The following is a 22,888-nucleotide window of genomic DNA, read 5'->3' as shown; positions in this document are numbered from 1 at the left end:
TGGTGCGTTTTGCAGCCGCCGCCCACTGCAATGAATCTGAATAACTCCTCCTTTAGGGCGCAAGCAACTCCCCTCCCCCTTGCAGTCTTTCCAATTCACGATACAAAAAGACGGACAGGACAGGTTGCCTGACTTTCCGTCACTGCCACCCTTTGCCATCCTTACCCGTAGAAAGCCCTTTCATCATCCCCAAACCCTAATCTTTTCCCTTTCCTTCCCAGCCCCCAAACCCTGCCCTCTGTACCTTTCTCACCACCCGCTTCCCTTCTCCTGTCATCCCCCTACCACCCGGGAAAAAAAGAGATTGCCCCCTCCTTCCACTAGCCCACCCTCCCACCCAAAGAACAACTTCTTCTGCGCAGCTTGTTTTCTAGGCAGCAGCGCTATTGTGATGTCATCGGGGGGCATTGTGACAAGCCGCCAGTGTTCCGTCTCTTCATGTTGTGCACAGTTCAAACGGAAAATACATCAACAGGCAGACTACAGAAAAGCTTACTATCAAAGGTTAGAGGGGGGCTTTCTCAGAGGGCTTTTTACAGTTTTTCTATTCCCAATTAGCCGTTTAAGTGTACTTATTGAAAGTAGTAATTCTTTCATAGGCCGCCCTTTCTTAGTATTTGACGTTCCTTATATTGCGGTATGAGGCTTCGCAGTAGGTTGCAAACATTCATCACCCATGACTGTCCCCAATTGAGCTCAGAAGCTCAATGTCTATCATGACCTCTCTTTTAGAATGTCCAAGAGCAAGCAAACTATTCCTCCAGGAGAGGGCGCCAACAGACTACTAAAGAGATCATCATTACTCAAAGAAAACCCCAAAAACCAATGCATGATAGGAATAAACAGGTAACTTTCTTTGGAGTGGAAGCGGAGAGATCGCACCAGATGCCAATTCTAGATGTTATCACACCTGTGGTCACTGCAGCAGCAGGTGAATCCACTTTGTCCAAAAGGGATCTATTCCATTCAATTGCAAATGATCTAGATAAGACAGAGAACTGCAGCACGGGGACATAGCCGAGTTGGTCAGGTTGAGTGGTGATGAGTTTGCTATTTGGATGAATAAAGAAAGTCAAAAGTGTGAAAGATAAAAAACAAAAGGAGGAAGTGTGAAAAGTGAATGGGCCAAATTGAGGTGCATATGAAGACGTATGCTTTCTTCCAATTCATTAAATCGGGCTAATATGAATCAGGTGAATTGAGTTCTGCTTTTGGAAACTGGGTTAAGAAGGGGTGCACCGTTCCTGGAGGTACTGCAATACCAGGTCAATGCGTGGAGTGGACAGAGCAAGCTCTTTTTCCATCTCCCTGTTCTAAAAATCCATTTAATATATGGTCCCCAGATAGGGGACGTATCAGATATTAAACTGATAAGAACAGATTTTGATTTAATGAAGCTTTCCAAAGCACCGCAAAAATGCATGACCGAAGTCACACCAAAAACAGTGCAAAGGCTAGGATTCGTGTGGACCCCTCCGTGAGAAGAGGATCCCCAAAAATCAACCCCGTCCCTCCGAGCCAGAAGGCCACAGCGAGGGTCAGGGATCTTCGGTGCTCCCCCAAGCCGAAGCCTGGTTGAGCCTTGTTGTTGCTCCCAGCGTCCACCGAGGCATCTTACCCAAGTGGAGTAGGGAGCTACTAGTCGTTGGTTTCGCAGCCGAGACTGCCCGGACCGTCAACCGGTGTTGGTTTCTCAGCCCAAGGCTGACCGGACCTCCAACCGGGTGTTGGTTTCTCAGCCCAAGGCTGACCGGACCTCCAACCGGGTGTTGGTTTCTCAGCCCAAGGCTAACCGGACCTCCAACCGGGTGTTGGTTTCTCAGCCAAAGCTGACCCGGACCTCCAACCGGGTGTTGGTTTCTCAGCCCAAAGCTGACCGGACCTCCGACCGGGATTATAAAAATTTCCCCTCTTAGCCAGAAGGCCGGGATAGGGCAATATGCTTGGAAAGTATGAATAGGCAAGGCGCGGCGTGCGACAGAGTCTGAGGCTTACCAGGGTCCCAAACTAGCAAGTTCAGACTCCCTCCAGGGTGTCCATTCCTGGGGCACATTGCACCATAACCCCCACACTTACTCAGTCTAATAGCCTCGATCCTGGTAGGGCCATGGTTTCCTCTAGATGGATATACTATCCTCCCAAAGTACTAACAAGCGCAACCTTCCAGTGTGCATTGCATCATTGTACTAAGGTGGCCGGAGCCTTAAACCACCTTTTCGAACGATACTACACTTAATCTTAGCCAAAAGGCCGAGAAGCGATAACCAGAATTGGTTTGGGCCTCGAGTGGCACCCTGGCCTATGCCGGACACATCTTAGGGAGAGAGAGCGAGAGGGAGACAAACCCACGCCTACACAAGACATTTTGTCACCCAAGCCAACCCTTGAAAAGGCTGCTTTGCAGAGCCAAAACAAGAAGAATGGTGCGTTTTGCAGCCGCCGCCCACTGCAATGAATCTGAATAACTCCTCCTTTAGGGCGCAAGCAACTCCCCTCCCCCTTGCAGTCTTTCCAATTCACGATACAAAAAGACGGACAGGACAGGTTGCCTGACTTTCCGTCACTGCCACCCTTTGCCATCCTTACCCGTAGAAAGCCCTTTCATCATCCCCAAACCCTAATCTTTTCCCTTTCCTTCCCAGCCCCCAAACCCTGCCCTCTGTACCTTTCTCACCACCCGCTTCCCTTCTCCTGTCATCCCCCTACCACCCGGGAAAAAAAGAGATTGCCCCCTCCTTCCACTAGCCCACCCTCCCACCCAAAGAACAACTTCTTCTGCGCAGCTTGTTTTCTAGGCAGCAGCGCTATTGTGATGTCATCGGGGGGCATTGTGACAAGCCGCCAGTGTTCCGTCTCTTCATGTTGTGCACAGTTCAAACGGAAAATACATCAACAGGCAGACTACAGAAAAGCTTACTATCAAAGGTTAGAGGGGGGCTTTCTCAGAGGGCTTTTTACAGTTTTTCTATTCCCAATTAGCCGTTTAAGTGTACTTATTGAAAGTAGTAATTCTTTCATAGGCCGCCCTTTCTTAGTATTTGACGTTCCTTATATTGCGGTATGAGGCTTCGCAGTAGGTTGCAAACATTCATCACCCATGACTGTCCCCAATTGAGCTCAGAAGCTCAATGTCTATCATGACCTCTCTTTTAGAATGTCCAAGAGCAAGCAAACTATTCCTCCAGGAGAGGGCGCCAACAGACTACTAAAGAGATCATCATTACTCAAAGAAAACCCCAAAAACCAATGCATGATAGGAATAAACAGGTAACTTTCTTTGGAGTGGAAGCGGAGAGATCGCACCAGATGCCAATTCTAGATGTTATCACACCTGTGGTCACTGCAGCAGCAGGTGAATCCACTTTGTCCAAAAGGGATCTATTCCATTCAATTGCAAATGATCTAGATAAGACAGAGAACTGCAGCACGGGGACATAGCCGAGTTGGTCAGGTTGAGTGGTGATGAGTTTGCTATTTGGATGAATAAAGAAAGTCAAAAGTGTGAAAGATAAAAAACAAAAGGAGGAAGTGTGAAAAGTGAATGGGCCAAATTGAGGTGCATATGAAGACGTATGCTTTCTTCCAATTCATTAAATCGGGCTAATATGAATCAGGTGAATTGAGTTCTGCTTTTGGAAACTGGGTTAAGAAGGGGTGCACCGTTCCTGGAGGTACTGCAATACCAGGTCAATGCGTGGAGTGGACAGAGCAAGCTCTTTTTCCATCTCCCTGTTCTAAAAATCCATTTAATATATGGTCCCCAGATAGGGGACGTATCAGATATTAAACTGATAAGAACAGATACTACACTTGATCTTAGCCAAAAGGCCGAGAAGCGATAACCAGAATTGGTTTGGGCCTCGAGTGGCACCCTGGCCTATGCCGGACACATCTTAGGGAGAGAGAGCGAGAGGGAGACAAACCCACGCCTACACAAGACATTTTGTCACCCAAGCCAACCCTTGAAAAGGCTGCTTTGCAGAGCCAAAACAAGAAGAATGGTGCGTTTTGCAGCCGCCGCCCACTGCAATGAATCTGAATAACTCCTCCTTTAGGGCGCAAGCAACTCCCCTCCCCCTTGCAGTCTTTCCAATTCACGATACAAAAAGACGGACAGGACAGGTTGCCTGACTTTCCGTCACTGCCACCCTTTGCCATCCTTACCCGTAGAAAGCCCTTTCATCATCCCCAAACCCTAATCTTTTCCCTTTCCTTCCCAGCCCCCAAACCCTGCCCTCTGTACCTTTCTCACCACCCGCTTCCCTTCTCCTGTCATCCCCCTACCACCCGGGAAAAAAAGAGATTGCCCCCTCCTTCCACTAGCCCACCCTCCCACCCAAAGAACAACTTCTTCTGCGCAGCTTGTTTTCTAGGCAGCAGCGCTATTGTGATGTCATCGGGGGGCATTGTGACAAGCCGCCAGTGTTCCGTCTCTTCATGTTGTGCACAGTTCAAACGGAAAATACATCAACAGGCAGACTACAGAAAAGCTTACTATCAAAGGTTAGAGGGGGGCTTTCTCAGAGGGCTTTTTACAGTTTTTCTATTCCCAATTAGCCGTTTAAGTGTACTTATTGAAAGTAGTAATTCTTTCATAGGCCGCCCTTTCTTAGTATTTGACGTTCCTTATATTGCGGTATGAGGCTTCGCAGTAGGTTGCAAACATTCATCACCCATGACTGTCCCCAATTGAGCTCAGAAGCTCAATGTCTATCATGACCTCTCTTTTAGAATGTCCAAGAGCAAGCAAACTATTCCTCCAGGAGAGGGCGCCAACAGACTACTAAAGAGATCATCATTACTCAAAGAAAACCCCAAAAACCAATGCATGATAGGAATAAACAGGTAACTTTCTTTGGAGTGGAAGCGGAGAGATCGCACCAGATGCCAATTCTAGATGTTATCACACCTGTGGTCACTGCAGCAGCAGGTGAATCCACTTTGTCCAAAAGGGATCTATTCCATTCAATTGCAAATGATCTAGATAAGACAGAGAACTGCAGCACGGGGACATAGCCGAGTTGGTCAGGTTGAGTGGTGATGAGTTTGCTATTTGGATGAATAAAGAAAGTCAAAAGTGTGAAAGATAAAAAACAAAAGGAGGAAGTGTGAAAAGTGAATGGGCCAAATTGAGGTGCATATGAAGACGTATGCTTTCTTCCAATTCATTAAATCGGGCTAATATGAATCAGGTGAATTGAGTTCTGCTTTTGGAAACTGGGTTAAGAAGGGGTGCACCGTTCCTGGAGGTACTGCAATACCAGGTCAATGCGTGGAGTGGACAGAGCAAGCTCTTTTTCCATCTCCCTGTTCTAAAAATCCATTTAATATATGGTCCCCAGATAGGGGACGTATCAGATATTAAACTGATAAGAACAGATACTACACTTGATCTTAGCCAAAAGGCCGAGAAGCGATAACCAGAATTGGTTTGGGCCTCGAGTGGCACCCTGGCCTATGCCGGACACATCTTAGGGAGAGAGAGCGAGAGGGAGACAAACCCACGCCTACACAAGACATTTTGTCACCCAAGCCAACCCTTGAAAAGGCTGCTTTGCAGAGCCAAAACAAGAAGAATGGTGCGTTTTGCAGCCGCCGCCCACTGCAATGAATCTGAATAACTCCTCCTTTAGGGCGCAAGCAACTCCCCTCCCCCTTGCAGTCTTTCCAATTCACGATACAAAAAGACGGACAGGACAGGTTGCCTGACTTTCCGTCACTGCCACCCTTTGCCATCCTTACCCGTAGAAAGCCCTTTCATCATCCCCAAACCCTAATCTTTTCCCTTTCCTTCCCAGCCCCCAAACCCTGCCCTCTGTACCTTTCTCACCACCCGCTTCCCTTCTCCTGTCATCCCCCTACCACCCGGGAAAAAAAGAGATTGCCCCCTCCTTCCACTAGCCCACCCTCCCACCCAAAGAACAACTTCTTCTGCGCAGCTTGTTTTCTAGGCAGCAGCGCTATTGTGATGTCATCGGGGGGCATTGTGACAAGCCGCCAGTGTTCCGTCTCTTCATGTTGTGCACAGTTCAAACGGAAAATACATCAACAGGCAGACTACAGAAAAGCTTACTATCAAAGGTTAGAGGGGGGCTTTCTCAGAGGGCTTTTTACAGTTTTTCTATTCCCAATTAGCCGTTTAAGTGTACTTATTGAAAGTAGTAATTCTTTCATAGGCCGCCCTTTCTTAGTATTTGACGTTCCTTATATTGCGGTATGAGGCTTCGCAGTAGGTTGCAAACATTCATCACCCATGACTGTCCCCAATTGAGCTCAGAAGCTCAATGTCTATCATGACCTCTCTTTTAGAATGTCCAAGAGCAAGCAAACTATTCCTCCAGGAGAGGGCGCCAACAGACTACTAAAGAGATCATCATTACTCAAAGAAAACCCCAAAAACCAATGCATGATAGGAATAAACAGGTAACTTTCTTTGGAGTGGAAGCGGAGAGATCGCACCAGATGCCAATTCTAGATGTTATCACACCTGTGGTCACTGCAGCAGCAGGTGAATCCACTTTGTCCAAAAGGGATCTATTCCATTCAATTGCAAATGATCTAGATAAGACAGAGAACTGCAGCACGGGGACATAGCCGAGTTGGTCAGGTTGAGTGGTGATGAGTTTGCTATTTGGATGAATAAAGAAAGTCAAAAGTGTGAAAGATAAAAAACAAAAGGAGGAAGTGTGAAAAGTGAATGGGCCAAATTGAGGTGCATATGAAGACGTATGCTTTCTTCCAATTCATTAAATCGGGCTAATATGAATCAGGTGAATTGAGTTCTGCTTTTGGAAACTGGGTTAAGAAGGGGTGCACCGTTCCTGGAGGTACTGCAATACCAGGTCAATGCGTGGAGTGGACAGAGCAAGCTCTTTTTCCATCTCCCTGTTCTAAAAATCCATTTAATATATGGTCCCCAGATAGGGGACGTATCAGATATTAAACTGATAAGAACAGATTTTTTGATTTAATGAAGCTTTCCAAAGCACCACAAAAAATGCATGACCGAAGTCACACCAAAAACAGTGCAAAGGCTAGGATTCGTGTGGACCCCACCGTGAGGAGAGGGTCCCCAAAAATCAACCCCGTCCCTCCGAGCCAGAAGGCCACAGCAAGGGTCAGGGATCTTCGGTGCTCCCCCAAGCCGAAGCCTGGTTGAGCCTTGTCGTTGCTCCGAGCGTCCACCCAGGCATCTTACCCAAGTGGAGTAGAGAGCTACTAGTTGTTGGTTTCGCAGCCGAAACTGCCCGGACCGTCAACCGGTGTTGGTTTCTCAGCCCAAGGCTAACCGGACCTCCAACCGGGTGTTGGTTTCTCAGCCGAAGCTGACCCAGACCTCCAACCGGGTGTTGGTTTCTCAGCCGAAGCTGACCCAGACCTCCAACCGGGTGTTAGTTTCTCAGCCCAAAGCTGACCAGACCTCCGACCGGGATTATAAAAATTTCCCTTCCTAGCCAGAAGGCCGGGATAGGGTAATATGCTCAAAAAGTATGAAAAGGCAAGGTACGGTGTGCTACAGAGCCCAAGGCTTGCCGGGGTCCCAAGCCAGCAAGCTCAGACTCACTCCAGGGTCGTCAGTCCTGGGGCACGTTGTACCATAGCCCCCCACCCTTACTCAGTCTAATAGCCTCGATCCTGGTAGGGCCATGTTTTCCTCTAGATGAATATACTATCCACCCAGAGTACTAGCAAGCGCAACCTTCCAGTGTGCATTGTATCATTGTACTAAGGTGGCCTGGAGCTTAAACCACCTCTTCGAACAACACTACACTTGATCTTAGCCAAAAGGCCGAGAAGCGATAACCAGAATTGGTTTGGGCCTCGAGTGGCACCCTGGCCTATGCCGGACACATCTTAGGGAGAGAGAGCGAGAGGGAGACAAACCCACGCCTACACAAGACATTTTGTCACCCAAGCCAACCCTTGAAAAGGCTGCTTTGCAGAGCCAAAACAAGAAGAATGGTGCGTTTTGCAGCCGCCGCCCACTGCAATGAATCTGAATAACTCCTCCTTTAGGGCGCAAGCAACTCCCCTCCCCCTTGCAGTCTTTCCAATTCACGATACAAAAAGACGGACAGGACAGGTTGCCTGACTTTCCGTCACTGCCACCCTTTGCCATCCTTACCCGTAGAAAGCCCTTTCATCATCCCCAAACCCTAATCTTTTCCCTTTCCTTCCCAGCCCCCAAACCCTGCCCTCTGTACCTTTCTCACCACCCGCTTCCCTTCTCCTGTCATCCCCCTACCACCCGGGAAAAAAAGAGATTGCCCCCTCCTTCCACTAGCCCACCCTCCCACCCAAAGAACAACTTCTTCTGCGCAGCTTGTTTTCTAGGCAGCAGCGCTATTGTGATGTCATCGGGGGGCATTGTGACAAGCCGCCAGTGTTCCGTCTCTTCATGTTGTGCACAGTTCAAACGGAAAATACATCAACAGGCAGACTACAGAAAAGCTTACTATCAAAGGTTAGAGGGGGGCTTTCTCAGAGGGCTTTTTACAGTTTTTCTATTCCCAATTAGCCGTTTAAGTGTACTTATTGAAAGTAGTAATTCTTTCATAGGCCGCCCTTTCTTAGTATTTGACGTTCCTTATATTGCGGTATGAGGCTTCGCAGTAGGTTGCAAACATTCATCACCCATGACTGTCCCCAATTGAGCTCAGAAGCTCAATGTCTATCATGACCTCTCTTTTAGAATGTCCAAGAGCAAGCAAACTATTCCTCCAGGAGAGGGCGCCAACAGACTACTAAAGAGATCATCATTACTCAAAGAAAACCCCAAAAACCAATGCATGATAGGAATAAACAGGTAACTTTCTTTGGAGTGGAAGCGGAGAGATCGCACCAGATGCCAATTCTAGATGTTATCACACCTGTGGTCACTGCAGCAGCAGGTGAATCCACTTTGTCCAAAAGGGATCTATTCCATTCAATTGCAAATGATCTAGATAAGACAGAGAACTGCAGCACGGGGACATAGCCGAGTTGGTCAGGTTGAGTGGTGATGAGTTTGCTATTTGGATGAATAAAGAAAGTCAAAAGTGTGAAAGATAAAAAACAAAAGGAGGAAGTGTGAAAAGTGAATGGGCCAAATTGAGGTGCATATGAAGACGTATGCTTTCTTCCAATTCATTAAATCGGGCTAATATGAATCAGGTGAATTGAGTTCTGCTTTTGGAAACTGGGTTAAGAAGGGGTGCACCGTTCCTGGAGGTACTGCAATACCAGGTCAATGCGTGGAGTGGACAGAGCAAGCTCTTTTTCCATCTCCCTGTTCTAAAAATCCATTTAATATATGGTCCCCAGATAGGGGACGTATCAGATATTAAACTGATAAGAACAGATACTACACTTGATCTTAGCCAAAAGGCCGAGAAGCGATAACCAGAATTGGTTTGGGCCTCGAGTGGCACCCTGGCCTATGCCGGACACATCTTAGGAAGAGAGAGCGAGAGGGAGACAAACCCACGCCTACACAAGACATTTTGTCACCCAAGCCAACCCTTGAAAAGGCTGCTTTGCAGAGCCAAAACAAGAAGAATGGTGCGTTTTGCAGCCGCCGCCCACTGCAATGAATCTGAATAACTCCTCCTTTAGGGCGCAAGCAACTCCCCTCCCCCTTGCAGTCTTTCCAATTCACGATACAAAAAGACGGACAGGACAGGTTGCCTGACTTTCCGTCACTGCCACCCTTTGCCATCCTTACCCGTAGAAAGCCCTTTCATCATCCCCAAACCCTAATCTTTTCCCTTTCCTTCCCAGCCCCCAAACCCTGCCCTCTGTACCTTTCTCACCACCCGCTTCCCTTCTCCTGTCATCCCCCTACCACCCGGGAAAAAAAGAGATTGCCCCCTCCTTCCACTAGCCCACCCTCCCACCCAAAGAACAACTTCTTCTGCGCAGCTTGTTTTCTAGGCAGCAGCGCTATTGTGATGTCATCGGGGGGCATTGTGACAAGCCGCCAGTGTTCCGTCTCTTCATGTTGTGCACAGTTCAAACGGAAAATACATCAACAGGCAGACTACAGAAAAGCTTACTATCAAAGGTTAGAGGGGGGCTTTCTCAGAGGGCTTTTTACAGTTTTTCTATTCCCAATTAGCCGTTTAAGTGTACTTATTGAAAGTAGTAATTCTTTCATAGGCCGCCCTTTCTTAGTATTTGACGTTCCTTATATTGCGGTATGAGGCTTCGCAGTAGGTTGCAAACATTCATCACCCATGACTGTCCCCAATTGAGCTCAGAAGCTCAATGTCTATCATGACCTCTCTTTTAGAATGTCCAAGAGCAAGCAAACTATTCCTCCAGGAGAGGGCGCCAACAGACTACTAAAGAGATCATCATTACTCAAAGAAAACCCCAAAAACCAATGCATGATAGGAATAAACAGGTAACTTTCTTTGGAGTGGAAGCGGAGAGATCGCACCAGATGCCAATTCTAGATGTTATCACACCTGTGGTCACTGCAGCAGCAGGTGAATCCACTTTGTCCAAAAGGGATCTATTCCATTCAATTGCAAATGATCTAGATAAGACAGAGAACTGCAGCACGGGGACATAGCCGAGTTGGTCAGGTTGAGTGGTGATGAGTTTGCTATTTGGATGAATAAAGAAAGTCAAAAGTGTGAAAGATAAAAAACAAAAGGAGGAAGTGTGAAAAGTGAATGGGCCAAATTGAGGTGCATATGAAGACGTATGCTTTCTTCCAATTCATTAAATCGGGCTAATATGAATCAGGTGAATTGAGTTCTGCTTTTGGAAACTGGGTTAAGAAGGGGTGCACCGTTCCTGGAGGTACTGCAATACCAGGTCAATGCGTGGAGTGGACAGAGCAAGCTCTTTTTCCATCTCCCTGTTCTAAAAATCCATTTAATATATGGTCCCCAGATAGGGGACGTATCAGATATTAAACTGATAAGAACAGATACTACACTTGATCTTAGCCAAAAGGCCGAGAAGCGATAACCAGAATTGGTTTGGGCCTCGAGTGGCACCCTGGCCTATGCCGGACACATCTTAGGGAGAGAGAGCGAGAGGGAGACAAACCCACGCCTACACAAGACATTTTGTCACCCAAGCCAACCCTTGAAAAGGCTGCTTTGCAGAGCCAAAACAAGAAGAATGGTGCGTTTTGCAGCCGCCGCCCACTGCAATGAATCTGAATAACTCCTCCTTTAGGGCGCAAGCAACTCCCCTCCCCCTTGCAGTCTTTCCAATTCACGATACAAAAAGACGGACAGGACAGGTTGCCTGACTTTCCGTCACTGCCACCCTTTGCCATCCTTACCCGTAGAAAGCCCTTTCATCATCCCCAAACCCTAATCTTTTCCCTTTCCTTCCCAGCCCCCAAACCCTGCCCTCTGTACCTTTCTCACCACCCGCTTCCCTTCTCCTGTCATCCCCCTACCACCCGGGAAAAAAAGAGATTGCCCCCTCCTTCCACTAGCCCACCCTCCCACCCAAAGAACAACTTCTTCTGCGCAGCTTGTTTTCTAGGCAGCAGCGCTATTGTGATGTCATCGGGGGGCATTGTGACAAGCCGCCAGTGTTCCGTCTCTTCATGTTGTGCACAGTTCAAACGGAAAATACATCAACAGGCAGACTACAGAAAAGCTTACTATCAAAGGTTAGAGGGGGGCTTTCTCAGAGGGCTTTTTACAGTTTTTCTATTCCCAATTAGCCGTTTAAGTGTACTTATTGAAAGTAGTAATTCTTTCATAGGCCGCCCTTTCTTAGTATTTGACGTTCCTTATATTGCGGTATGAGGCTTCGCAGTAGGTTGCAAACATTCATCACCCATGACTGTCCCCAATTGAGCTCAGAAGCTCAATGTCTATCATGACCTCTCTTTTAGAATGTCCAAGAGCAAGCAAACTATTCCTCCAGGAGAGGGCGCCAACAGACTACTAAAGAGATCATCATTACTCAAAGAAAACCCCAAAAACCAATGCATGATAGGAATAAACAGGTAACTTTCTTTGGAGTGGAAGCGGAGAGATCGCACCAGATGCCAATTCTAGATGTTATCACACCTGTGGTCACTGCAGCAGCAGGTGAATCCACTTTGTCCAAAAGGGATCTATTCCATTCAATTGCAAATGATCTAGATAAGACAGAGAACTGCAGCACGGGGACATAGCCGAGTTGGTCAGGTTGAGTGGTGATGAGTTTGCTATTTGGATGAATAAAGAAAGTCAAAAGTGTGAAAGATAAAAAACAAAAGGAGGAAGTGTGAAAAGTGAATGGGCCAAATTGAGGTGCATATGAAGACGTATGCTTTCTTCCAATTCATTAAATCGGGCTAATATGAATCAGGTGAATTGAGTTCTGCTTTTGGAAACTGGGTTAAGAAGGGGTGCACCGTTCCTGGAGGTACTGCAATACCAGGTCAATGCGTGGAGTGGACAGAGCAAGCTCTTTTTCCATCTCCCTGTTCTAAAAATCCATTTAATATATGGTCCCCAGATAGGGGACGTATCAGATATTAAACTGATAAGAACAGATACTACACTTGATCTTAGCCAAAAGGCCGAGAAGCGATAACCAGAATTGGTTTGGGCCTCGAGTGGCACCCTGGCCTATGCCGGACACATCTTAGGGAGAGAGAGCGAGAGGGAGACAAACCCACGCCTACACAAGACATTTTGTCACCCAAGCCAACCCTTGAAAAGGCTGCTTTGCAGAGCCAAAACAAGAAGAATGGTGCGTTTTGCAGCCGCCGCCCACTGCAATGAATCTGAATAACTCCTCCTTTAGGGCGCAAGCAACTCCCCTCCCCCTTGCAGTCTTTCCAATTCACGATACAAAAAGACGGACAGGACAGGTTGCCTGACTTTCCGTCACTGCCACCCTTTGCCATCCTTACCCGTAGAAAGCCCTTTCATCATCCCCAAACCCTAATCTTTTCCCTTTCCTTCCCAGCCCCCAAACCCTGCCCTCTGTACCTTTCTCACCACCCGCTTCCCTTCTCCTGTCATCCCCCTACCACCCGGGAAAAAAAGAGATTGCCCCCTCCTTCCACTAGCCCACCCTCCCACCCAAAGAACAACTTCTTCTGCGCAGCTTGTTTTCTAGGCAGCAGCGCTATTGTGATGTCATCGGGGGGCATTGTGACAAGCCGCCAGTGTTCCGTCTCTTCATGTTGTGCACAGTTCAAACGGAAAATACATCAACAGGCAGACTACAGAAAAGCTTACTATCAAAGGTTAGAGGGGGGCTTTCTCAGAGGGCTTTTTACAGTTTTTCTATTCCCAATTAGCCGTTTAAGTGTACTTATTGAAAGTAGTAATTCTTTCATAGGCCGCCCTTTCTTAGTATTTGACGTTCCTTATATTGCGGTATGAGGCTTCGCAGTAGGTTGCAAACATTCATCACCCATGACTGTCCCCAATTGAGCTCAGAAGCTCAATGTCTATCATGACCTCTCTTTTAGAATGTCCAAGAGCAAGCAAACTATTCCTCCAGGAGAGGGCGCCAACAGACTACTAAAGAGATCATCATTACTCAAAGAAAACCCCAAAAACCAATGCATGATAGGAATAAACAGGTAACTTTCTTTGGAGTGGAAGCGGAGAGATCGCACCAGATGCCAATTCTAGATGTTATCACACCTGTGGTCACTGCAGCAGCAGGTGAATCCACTTTGTCCAAAAGGGATCTATTCCATTCAATTGCAAATGATCTAGATAAGACAGAGAACTGCAGCACGGGGACATAGCCGAGTTGGTCAGGTTGAGTGGTGATGAGTTTGCTATTTGGATGAATAAAGAAAGTCAAAAGTGTGAAAGATAAAAAACAAAAGGAGGAAGTGTGAAAAGTGAATGGGCCAAATTGAGGTGCATATGAAGACGTATGCTTTCTTCCAATTCATTAAATCGGGCTAATATGAATCAGGTGAATTGAGTTCTGCTTTTGGAAACTGGGTTAAGAAGGGGTGCACCGTTCCTGGAGGTACTGCAATACCAGGTCAATGCGTGGAGTGGACAGAGCAAGCTCTTTTTCCATCTCCCTGTTCTAAAAATCCATTTAATATATGGTCCCCAGATAGGGGACGTATCAGATATTAAACTGATAAGAACAGATACTACACTTGATCTTAGCCAAAAGGCCGAGAAGCGATAACCAGAATTGGTTTGGGCCTCGAGTGGCACCCTGGCCTATGCCGGACACATCTTAGGGAGAGAGAGCGAGAGGGAGACAAACCCACGCCTACACAAGACATTTTGTCACCCAAGCCAACCCTTGAAAAGGCTGCTTTGCAGAGCCAAAACAAGAAGAATGGTGCGTTTTGCAGCCGCCGCCCACTGCAATGAATCTGAATAACTCCTCCTTTAGGGCGCAAGCAACTCCCCTCCCCCTTGCAGTCTTTCCAATTCACGATACAAAAAGACGGACAGGACAGGTTGCCTGACTTTCCGTCACTGCCACCCTTTGCCATCCTTACCCGTAGAAAGCCCTTTCATCATCCCCAAACCCTAATCTTTTCCCTTTCCTTCCCAGCCCCCAAACCCTGCCCTCTGTACCTTTCTCACCACCCGCTTCCCTTCTCCTGTCATCCCCCTACCACCCGGGAAAAAAAGAGATTGCCCCCTCCTTCCACTAGCCCACCCTCCCACCCAAAGAACAACTTCTTCTGCGCAGCTTGTTTTCTAGGCAGCAGCGCTATTGTGATGTCATCGGGGGGCATTGTGACAAGCCGCCAGTGTTCCGTCTCTTCATGTTGTGCACAGTTCAAACGGAAAATACATCAACAGGCAGACTACAGAAAAGCTTACTATCAAAGGTTAGAGGGGGGCTTTCTCAGAGGGCTTTTTACAGTTTTTCTATTCCCAATTAGCCGTTTAAGTGTACTTATTGAAAGTAGTAATTCTTTCATAGGCCGCCCTTTCTTAGTATTTGACGTTCCTTATATTGCGGTATGAGGCTTCGCAGTAGGTTGCAAACATTCATCACCCATGACTGTCCCCAATTGAGCTCAGAAGCTCAATGTCTATCATGACTAGTGATGAGCGAGTACTAAAAAGCTCGGGTGCTCGAAGCTCGGGCCGAGCCTCCCAAGATACTCGTGTACTCGGCCCGAGCAACGAGCCCAATGTTATCCTATGGGAGACCCGAGTATTTTTGTGAAATGACCTCCCGGCAGCATGGAGAAACCCTAAAAATGTCACAAAAGTCTCAGAAGAGTGCTCAAATGACATGGCAACAGCATGGGGAAGACCCCTTGAAGCATTTATCACTCAAAAGTCACAGCTGTGAACAATTTTGTCCGCGTTTTACGCCATTTTTACGGACTCACCAGAAAACCTTCCAAAATGACCCCAAAATGATTTTTCATGGCGGAAATGTTAAGGGCACATACCCAATAGTGAGATAGATCTGGTGTATGTTACTTTTTGAGATCAATACATGAAAGATTTTACGTGAAAACATTGTGTGGCACTCCGATGTCCCTGAGAAGAGACGTACATGAAGGCCTCTTGAGTCTAATGTGCCCATTTTGAGGAAGTGAGTCTTTGTAGTATTTTCCTTTGCCAGGGCAGTCCTAAATTGTGAGGTTCACCAATGCCCCTGCATACAGACGTGCATGAGGGCCTCAAAACATTAAGTGTCCATTGTCAGGAAGTGGGTGTATTATAGTATAGCCCTTAGGCAGGGCAGCCAAAAATTGGGAGGCTCCACATTGTCCCTGGGTAGAGACGTGCATGATGGCCTTTAAACCTGAAGTGCCCATTGTAAGGAAGTGGGTCTATTTCAGTATAGCCCTTTGCCAGGGCAGCCAAAAATTGGGAGGCTCCACATTGTCCCTGGGTAGAGACGTGCATGAGGGCCTCAAAACATTAAGTGTCCATTTTAAGGAAGTGGGTGTATTTCAGTATAGCCCTTAGGCAGGGCAGCCAAAAATTGGGAGGCTCCACATTGTCCCTGGATAGAGACGTGCATGATGGCCTTTAAACCTGAAGTGCCCATTGTAAGGAAGTGGGTCTATTTCAGTATAGCCCTTTGCCAGGGCAGCCAAAAATTGGGAGGCTCCACATTGTCCCTGGGTAGAGACGTGCATGAGGGCCTCAAAACATTAAGTGTCCATTTTAAGGAAGTGGGTGTATTTCAGTATAGCCCTTAGGCAGGGCAGCCAAAAATTGGGAGGCTCCACATTGTCCCTGGGTAGAGACGTGCATGATGGCCTTTAAACCTGAAGTGCCCATTGTAAGGAAGTGGGTCTATTTCAGTATAGCCCTTTGCCAGGGCAGCCAAAAATTGGGAGGCTCCACATTGTCCCTGGGTAGAGACGTGCATGAGGGCCTCAAAACATTAAGTGTCCATTGTCAGGAAGTGGGTGTATTATAGTATAGCCCTTAGGCAGGGCAGCCAAAAATTGGGAGGCTCCACATTGTCCCTGGGTAGAGACGTGCATGATGGCCTTTAAACCTGAAGTGCCCATTGTAAGGAAGTGGGTCTATTTCAGTATAGCCCTTTGCCAGGGCAGCCAAAAATTGGGAGGCTCCACATTGTCCCTGGGTAGAGACGTGCATGAGGGCCTCAAAACATTAAGTGTCCATTTTAAGGAAGTGGGTGTATTTCAGTATAGCCCTTAGGCAGGGCAGCCAAAAATTGGGAGGCTACACGTTGTCCCTGGGTAGAGACGTGCATGAGGGCCTCAAAACATTGTTCCCATTGCAAAGGAGCGGGTCTCCTGTCGTTGTAATGTCCATTCTGCAAAGAATGGGCGAAAAAATTTACCACTGGGGGTATACCTGAAACAAAGACCTAACTATTGTAACGGTCATCATGATGGCGCATGAGGAGAAGGAGGAGCAGTCCAGCGATTATCCAAAGTCGAGAAGTGTACCCATGGGTGAGTGGAGGTACATGGCAAACTTTAAATTCCGCTCTCATTTGCTGGTGGTGTGGTGAAGTCTGGCCCAATCCAACCCTTGTTCATCTTTATCAGAGTCAGCCTGTCAGCATTTTCAGTTGACAGGCGGGTGCGTTTATCTGTAATGATTCCACCTGCGGCACTAAAAACACGCTCTGACAAAACGCTAGCAGCAGGGCAGGCCAGGACTTCCAAGGCGTAGAGAGCCAATTCATGCCACGTGTCCAGCTTGGATACCCAATAATTGTAAGGCACAGAGGAATGTCGGAGTACAGTTGTTCGATCTGCAAGGTACTCCTTCAGCATCTGGGCAAACTTAGGATTTCTTGTGGCACTACCCCGCACCTCAGGGGCTGTGGTACGTGAGGGGCTGAGAAAACTGTCCCACATCTTAAAGACTGTTCCCCTACCTCTGGCGGATTGGACTTGTGCCTCTCTCGGCTGTACGCCTCGGTTGTCCACTGATTCCTGACCTATGCCGCTAGCGTTTTGTGAGGGGAATGCTTTGCCTACTTCCGTGAGTATGGCCTTCCGAAACTGCTGCATTTTGGTTGACCTCTCATCCACGGGAATAAGAGACAAAAAGTTCTCCTTGTAGCGTGGGTCTAACAGTGTTACCAACCAGTAATGATTGTCGGCCAAGATGTTCTTAACGCGAGGGTCACGAGACAGGCAGCTTACCATAAAGTCAGCCATGTGCGCCAGACTCTTAACAGCCAGGACTTCAGTAGCCTGACCAACAAGATGACTGAACATGCTGTCCTCCTCCTCCTCCTCCTCCTCCTCCTCCTCATCTACCCTGTCCTCTGGCCAGCCACGCTGAATCGAGGATATGACTGGTGTGCATGTCATATCCTCAATTTGGCCGGAGAGTTGCTCCATGTCTTCATCCTCCTCCTCGTCATAGTCCTCCACTGCACGTTGTGATGAGACGAGGCTGGGCTGTGTGTTATCACCCACACCCACTACTGTTTCTTGCTGCAACTCATCGCGCTCCGCCTGCAATGCATCATGTTTGTTTTTCAAAAGGGACCGTTTTAGAAGGCAGAGTAGCGGTATGGTGACGCTAATAATGGCGTCATCACCACTCACCATCTTGGTGGAGTCCTCAAAGTTTTGGAGGATGGTACATAGGTCTGACATCCATCTCCACTCCTCAGGTGTTATGTGTGGAGTTTGACCCATTTCCCGACGGCTTAGGTGATGCAGGTACTCAACAACTGCCCTCTTCTGCTCACATATCCTGACCAACATGTGCAGAGTTGAATTCCAACGCGTGGGGACATCACACACCAGTCTGTGAGCCGGAAGATGCAAACGGCGCTGAAAGCCGGCAAGGCCGGCTGAAGCAGTAGGTGACTTTCGAAAATGTGCAGACAGGCGGCGAACTTTTACCAGCAGATCAGACAGCTCTGGGTATGACTTTATAAACCGCTGAACCACGAGGTTGAGCACATGGGCCACGCATGGAACATGTGTCAGCTGGCCTCGCCTCAAAGCCGCCACCAGGTTCCGGCCATTGTCACAAACGACCTTTCCTGGCTTTAGGTTCAGAGGTGTGAGCCAGTGATCTGCCTGCTGTTTCAGAGCTGTCCACAGCTCTTCTGCATTGTGGGGTTTGTCACCTATGCAGATTAGCTTCAGCACAGCCTGTTGCCGCTTCGCCGAGGCAGTGCTGCAGTGCTTCCAGCTTGTGACTGGTGTGGAGGGCACAGTGGATGAGGATGCGCAGGAGGAGGAGGAGGCTGAAGAGCATGACATTCCGGAGCTGTAGAGTGTGGGTGAAACACTGACTGAGGTAGGGCCTGCAAACCTTGGTGTGGGAAGGACGTGTTCCGTCCCTCGCTCAGACTGGGTCCCAGCTTCCACAATATTAACCCAGTGTGCCGTCAACGAGATGTAGCGGCCTTGCCCACAAGCACTTGTCCACGTGTCTGTGGTTAGGTGGACTTTGGGTGAAACAGCGTTGTTCAGGGCACGTGTGATGTTTTGTGACACGTGGTTATGCAACGCGGGGACGGCACACCGGGAGAAATAGTGGCGGCTGGGGACCGAGTAACGTGGGACAGCTGCCGCCATCAGGTCACGGAATGCTTCTGTCTCCACCAGCCTAAAAGGCAACATTTCCAGCGCAAGCAGTCGCGAAATGTTAGCATTTAGAACTGTGGCATGTGGGGTGTTGGCAGTGTATTTGCGCCTGCGTTCAAAGGTTTGCTGAATGGATAACTGAACGCTGCGCTGGGACAAGGACGTGCTTGATGATGGTGTTCTTTCTGCGTAGGCAACTGCAGGTGCAGGAGTGGAGGAGGCTTGTTCGCAGGCAGCATGGACAGAGGATTGGCTCGCATGCACAACCAGCGAAGACGTAGCAGTGACATCAGCAAGCACTGCTCCTCGACTCTGTTGTACTTCCCACAAAGTCGGGTGCTTGGCTGACATGTGCCTGATCATGCTGGTGGTGGTCAGGCTGCTAGTTTTGGTACCCCTGCTGATGCTGGCACGGCAGGTGTTGCAAATGGCCTTTTTTGAATCATCTGGATCCAACTTAAAAAACTGCCAGACTCGTGAAGACCTAACATTTGTACAGGCACCTTGTGTCGTCGTGTTGTTACGGGGAACGGTTGCCTGACTTCTGCCTGGGACCACCACCCTGCTTCTTACTGCCTGTTGTGATGCTACGCCTCCCTCCCCCTGTGCACTGCTGTCCTCGCTCTGCATATCCTCCTGCCAGGTTGGGTCAGTTACTGGATCATCCACCACGTCGTCTTCCTCTTCCGCACCCTGCTCCTCCTCCTGACTTGCTGACAATTGTGTCTCATCATCGTCCACCACTTGTTGAGACACGTTGCCAACTTCGTGAGAACGTGGCTGCTCAAATATTTGGCTATCTGTACAGACGATCTCCTCATGACCCACTTCAATATGAGCTGGCGAGAGGCCAGAATGTGTGAATGGAAACGTGAACAGCTCTTCCGAGTGTCCAAGTGTGGGATCATTAATGTCCGAGGAGGACGTGTACTCAGCCTGGTGGTAGGAAGGAGGATCAGGTTCAGAAATGTGCGGTGCAGTATCACGGCTACTGACACTTGACCGTGTGGAAGACAGAGTGTTTGTGGTGGTGCCAATCTGACTGGAAGCATTATCCGCTATCCAACTAACAACCTGTTGACACTGGTCTTGGTTCAAGAGCGGTGTACTGCTGCGGTCCCCAAGAATTTGGGACAGGACGTGCGAGCGACTAGATGTGGCCCTTTGTTGTGGCGAAATTAGAGCTTGCCCACGACCTCGGCCTCTGCCTGCACCACCATCACGTCCACTTCCTTGTTCCTTGCCAATGCCCTTGCGCATTTTGCAATGCTGTGCACTGCTGACGTGTATATTCACTACTTGTGCGTTATATCAAAGTTTCTGGAAATTGCACACCAGTGCACCTGTACGCTGCCACCAACAGGCACACACGTGCGGTTTTAAAAACCAAGCACGGACGCAATAATAACCTAACACAGGTTTTAGGAGCAAAAATTAAGAACTCTGACACTATCAGCCACTGCTGACTGACGTGTATTATACACTACACTTGTGCGTTATATAATAGTTTGGTAAACGCACACCAGTGCACCTGTACGCTGCCACCAACAGGCACACACGTGCGGTTTTAAAAACCAAGCACGGACGCAATAATAACCTAACACAGGTTTTAGGAGCAAAAATTAAGAACTCTGACACTATCAGCCACTGCTGACTGACGTGTATTATACACTACACTTGTGCGTTATATAATAGTTTGGTAAACGCACACCAGTGCACCTGTACGCTGCCACCAACAGGCACACACGTGCGGTTTTAAAAACCAAGCACGGACGCAATAATAACCTAACACAGGTTTTAGGAGCAAAAATTAAGAACTCTGACACTATCAGCCACTGCTGACTGACGTGTATTATACACTACACTTGTGCGTTATATAATAGTTTGGTAAACGCACACCAGTGCACCTGTACGCTGCCACCAACAGGCACACACGTGCGGTTTTAAAAACCAAGCACGGACGCAATAATAACCTAACACAGGTTTTAGGAGCAAAAATTAAGAACTCTGACACTATCAGCCACTGCTGACTGACGTGTATTATACACTACACTTGTGCGTTATATAATAGTTTGGTAAACGCACACCAGTGCACCTGTACGCTGCCACCAACAGGCACACACGTGCGGTTTTAAAAACCAAGCACGGACGCAATAATAACCTAACACAGGTTTTAGGAGCAAAAATTAAGAACTCTGACACTATCAGCCACTGCTGACTGACGTGTATTATACACTACACTTGTGCGTTATATAATAGTTTGGTAAACGCACACCAGTGCACCTGTACGCTGCCACCAACAGGCACACACGTGCGGTTTTAAAAACCAAGCACGGACGCAATAATAACCTAACACAGGTTTTAGGAGCAAAAATTAAGAACTCTGACACTATCAGCCACTGCTGACTGACGTGTATTATACACTACACTTGTGCGTTATATAATAGTTTGGTAAACGCACACCAGTGCACCTGTACGCTGCCACCAACAGGCACACACGTGCGGTTTTAAAAACCAAGCACGGACGCAATAATAACCTAACACAGGTTTTAGGAGCAAAAATTAAGAACTCTGACACTATCAGCCACTGCTGACTGACGTGTATTATACACTACACTTGTGCGTTATATAATAGTTTGGTAAACGCACACCAGTGCACCTGTACGCTGCCACCAACAGGCACACACGTGCGGTTTTAAAAACCAAGCACGGACGCAATAATAACCTAACACAGGTTTTAGGAGCAAAAATTAAGAACTCTGACACTATCAGCCACTGCTGACTGACGTGTATTATACACTACACTTGTGCGTTATATAATAGTTTGGTAAACGCACACCAGTGCACCTGTACGCTGCCACCAACAGGCACACACGTGCGGTTTTAAAAACCAAGCACGGACGCAATAATAACCTACTAACAGGTTTTTTTGGGGAGCGACAATTACAGTACAGACAAGTCAGACACTATCTGGACTGTTTTACACTGTGTACACCAGCCCCAGATATGAAGGCTGGTATACGGTCACCACTACCCTGCCTGCCTGCCTGCCTGTATACTGCTACAATAGTCCTGACAAGGACTCTTTTGGTCACTAGCCTGTATTCAGACCTGGCTATACCCTGCCTGTATATAGCAACAATAGTCCTGAGAAGGACTCTGCTACTGTACTCCGACCTGGCTATACCCTGCCTGCCTGTATACAACTAGAATAGTCCTGAGAAGGACTTTTGGTCACACTGTTTGCAGCCCTGCAACTGAAAAAGCTATAAAGGGCCGCAAAGCTTTCCCTGAATCAGCGACACTCTCCCTACACTCACTGTCAGAATAGCTGTGAGCAGAGCACAGCGCGCCGGCCGATATAAAGGCTCGGTGACGCTGTGCAGGCCGGCCAATCACTGCAATTCCACAACTAACAGGGCTGTGGCATTGCAGTGGTCTGCCAGCCAATCCCTGCATGAGGGCTGGCTCTCAAAAGAGCGCCAACATGCAGAAATGAAGACCACGAGTAAAGCACGAGTATCGCGAGATTACTCGGTCCCCGCCGAGCAGCCCGAGTACAGTGATACTCGTGCGAGTACCGAGTAGTGACAAGCATGCTCGCTCATCACTAATCATGACCTCTCTTTTAGAATGTCCAAGAGCAAGCAAACTATTCCTCCAGGAGAGGGCGCCAACAGACTACTAAAGAGATCATCATTACTCAAAGAAAACCCCAAAAACCAATGCATGATAGGAATAAACAGGTAACTTTCTTTGGAGTGGAAGCGGAGAGATCGCACCAGATGCCAATTCTAGATGTTATCACACCTGTGGTCACTGCAGCAGCAGGTGAATCCACTTTGTCCAAAAGGGATCTATTCCATTCAATTGCAAATGATCTAGATAAGACAGAGAACTGCAGCACGGGGACATAGCCGAGTTGGTCAGGTT

At 48.0% G+C, this 22,888-nt stretch overlaps 8 non-coding genes across 8 annotated transcripts; all 8 read right to left on the bottom strand.

The window, feature by feature from the left end:
* Positions 1 to 1,228: 1,228 nt before the first annotated feature.
* Positions 1,229 to 1,423, bottom strand: LOC142274196 (U2 spliceosomal RNA). The gene has a single exon (XR_012738536.1). It is a non-coding gene; the product is annotated as a U2 spliceosomal RNA (small nuclear RNA).
* Positions 1,424 to 3,649: 2,226 nt separating this feature from the next.
* Positions 3,650 to 3,840, bottom strand: LOC142274182 (U2 spliceosomal RNA). The gene has a single exon (XR_012738524.1). It is a non-coding gene; the product is annotated as a U2 spliceosomal RNA (small nuclear RNA).
* A 1,387-nt stretch (positions 3,841 to 5,227) lies between these two features.
* LOC142274180 (U2 spliceosomal RNA) lies at positions 5,228 to 5,418 on the bottom strand. Its single transcript, XR_012738523.1, has one exon. It is a non-coding gene; the product is annotated as a U2 spliceosomal RNA (small nuclear RNA).
* A 1,387-nt stretch (positions 5,419 to 6,805) lies between these two features.
* Positions 6,806 to 6,999, bottom strand: LOC142274195 (U2 spliceosomal RNA). The gene has a single exon (XR_012738535.1). It is a non-coding gene; the product is annotated as a U2 spliceosomal RNA (small nuclear RNA).
* A 2,189-nt stretch (positions 7,000 to 9,188) lies between these two features.
* LOC142274179 (U2 spliceosomal RNA) lies at positions 9,189 to 9,379 on the bottom strand. The gene has a single exon (XR_012738522.1). It is a non-coding gene; the product is annotated as a U2 spliceosomal RNA (small nuclear RNA).
* Positions 9,380 to 10,766: 1,387 nt separating this feature from the next.
* Positions 10,767 to 10,957, bottom strand: LOC142274178 (U2 spliceosomal RNA). Its single transcript, XR_012738521.1, has one exon. It is a non-coding gene; the product is annotated as a U2 spliceosomal RNA (small nuclear RNA).
* A 1,387-nt stretch (positions 10,958 to 12,344) lies between these two features.
* On the bottom strand, positions 12,345 to 12,535 carry LOC142274177 (U2 spliceosomal RNA). The gene has a single exon (XR_012738520.1). It is a non-coding gene; the product is annotated as a U2 spliceosomal RNA (small nuclear RNA).
* A 1,387-nt stretch (positions 12,536 to 13,922) lies between these two features.
* Positions 13,923 to 14,113, bottom strand: LOC142274176 (U2 spliceosomal RNA). Its single transcript, XR_012738519.1, has one exon. It is a non-coding gene; the product is annotated as a U2 spliceosomal RNA (small nuclear RNA).
* Between the last annotated feature and the right edge of the window lie 8,775 nt (positions 14,114 to 22,888).

Source organism: Anomaloglossus baeobatrachus, unplaced genomic scaffold, assembly GCF_048569485.1.
Source record: "Anomaloglossus baeobatrachus isolate aAnoBae1 unplaced genomic scaffold, aAnoBae1.hap1 Scaffold_3712, whole genome shotgun sequence".
Lineage (NCBI taxonomy): Eukaryota > Metazoa > Chordata > Amphibia > Anura > Aromobatidae > Anomaloglossus > Anomaloglossus baeobatrachus.
This window is presented reverse-complemented; position numbering and strand designations above follow the sequence as displayed.